The sequence below is a fragment of the Myotis brandtii genome, unplaced genomic scaffold, assembly GCF_000412655.1.
Source record: "Myotis brandtii unplaced genomic scaffold, ASM41265v1 scaffold144, whole genome shotgun sequence".
NCBI classification, from domain to species: domain Eukaryota; kingdom Metazoa; phylum Chordata; class Mammalia; order Chiroptera; family Vespertilionidae; genus Myotis; species Myotis brandtii.
Window position 1 is genome coordinate 311,331 of NW_005355159.1, and position 2,099 is coordinate 313,429.

The 2,099-nt window shown below is 59.6% G+C and overlaps 1 protein-coding gene across 1 annotated transcript in view; it reads left to right on the top strand.

Moving 5' to 3' along the window:
• IGDCC4 (immunoglobulin superfamily, DCC subclass, member 4) overlaps positions 1–2,099 on the top strand; it is a 41,386-nt gene that overhangs the window by 2,026 nt on the left and 37,261 nt on the right. The gene's annotated exons all lie outside the window — the stretch shown is intronic.

Here is a 2,099-nt window from a genome sequence, read left to right on the forward strand (position 1 = left end):
CCAGGAGGCACGGGCTGCGAGTCCAGGTCCTGGGGATGCCTGCGCCTGGGGGTCTGCGAGCGGCGACCGGGGCGTTTGCGGCTCTTACTAGTCCGCAGGGGGTGTGTGTCCTTGGTTTTCGGAGTCCTGAGTGAGTGAGTGCGTGCGCGCGCGTGTCTGTGTGTCTGTGCGTGTCTGTGTGTGTATGTGTCTGTGTGTGTGTCTGTGTGTGTCTGTGTGTGTCTGTGTGTGTGTGTGTGTATGTTTGTGTCTCTGTGTGTGTCTGTGTCTGTGTGTGTGTCTGTGTGTGTGTCTGTTATCTGTGTGTGTCTGTTATCTGTGTGTCTGTGTGTGTCTGTGTGTGTCTCTGTGTGTGTCTGTGTGTGTCTCTCTGTGTGTGTGTGTCTGTGTGTGTGTCTGTGTGTGTCTGTGTGTGTCTCTGTGTGTGTCTGTGTGTGTCTCTCTGTGTGTGTGTGTCTGTGTGTGTGTCTGTGTGTGTCTGTGTGTGTCTCTGTGTGTGTCTGTGTGTGTCTCTCTGTGTGTGTGTGTCTGTGTGTGTGTCTGTGTGTGTCTGTGTGTGTGTGTGTCTGTGTGTGTGTGTGTGTGTGTGTGCACGCGCGCACTGGCCGAGGGTGGGGAGGGGGTTCTGCGGGCGTGTGTGTCCGCAGTGCGTGCCCCGGCCTCGGAGTGGCATCGCGGCTGTGGGTTTGGTGCTGGTGCCTCGAGCGGGGCGGGCTTCACCTTGCCCGCGTGTCTCCGGGTGGAGAGCGTGTGGGAGAGCCGTGGGTGTGGGCGTCTGCACCTCCATCGGTGTCGAGACCGTGTGTAATTGTGTTTATGAGGCTGAGCTAATATTTGGCCTTGGCTTTTGGGAGTGTCCTTGCCGGCGGTGGGGGACAGAGCGGGAGATTTCTGACTGAGCAGGGTAAGTGGGTAAGTGGTGGTCAAACACTCAACTTTGCCCAGAGGGTGTGGTCCCTGGAGCCGGTGTATGTGTGGGGGTAGCGTTGCTCCCCCAAGCCCGGGGCCTGGAGTGGGCTGCGGGAGAGGACAGGGAACCAGCTGCGTTGTGGACGCGTCCAGTACTCACTCTGGGGATGGGACGCGTGTCACTCCGGCCCCAACCCCCTAGGGGCAGATCGGAGAAGCGTGGCCGAGGTCGGCAAGGCCTCCTCCAGCCTCCCAGCTCAGTGCAGGGCGGGGTAGGAGTCAGAGCTGTCCACGCTGGAGAAAGGGCTGCGGACGGGGGCGGAGACCCGAGTCGCTATGCCTAGGGTTCCTTCTTGCGCCCCTAGCCCTTTCGCTTTCTGTCCCATGTGAGTTTGGGGGGCGGCCCATGAGGAAGGTAGGGGGGAGGGCTGGGAAGGGGGAGGGGCTGCCCGCTTTGTTCGCCCAGTTCTTGCCTTCCCTTTGGAGGGGAGAGCTGAGGACGTGTCCGAGGCAAGTCGGGGAGGGACTTGGAGGCGGGATGGGGGTGGGGAGGGGGATTTCTCTCCAGCTGCTGCGGCTTTCCAGAGAGACTCAGCCAGGCCACGTGGGAGGGAGCAGGGATGGCGGAGGGGGTAGGAGCCTTACCCTGGTCAACCCCAGGCCCATCTCCTGGAAACCCAAACTGCGGGATCTGCTGGGACCCCTTCTCTCCCTACAAAGACACGCCCCTTTCTAGGCTGACTGCCCACCTGGCTGGAGGCTGCCAGGGCAATGGGGAGCTCGGGTTGTCAGGTGAAGAGGGCAGAGCACATCTCCTGGAACCCAGGAGATAAGGAACAGCTGTGCCCCTGTCTCTGACTTTTCCAGGAGCTCCAGACAACAAGGGCTCAGTGTCACCCAATGAAGCAGGACCAGGCCTGGGAAGTGCAGGGAGCATTATGAATCCTGGTGGGGTCTCTGGCCAGGGGCTCAGTTTGCCTGGAAGACCCCAGGCAGTGGCAGGGACAGATCTGGGGCTCCCTGGACAGCAGTGTGTGTGGCTAAAGCAACTACTCTACCAGCCTTCAGGCCCCAAACCTTTGCTGTACAAAGCTCGGCCCCCTTGGGACACCTTATAGAGTTCTGTATAGCCACAAGGTTGCTCATTCATTCATTCAACAAATATTTACTGAGCACCTTTTATTATTATT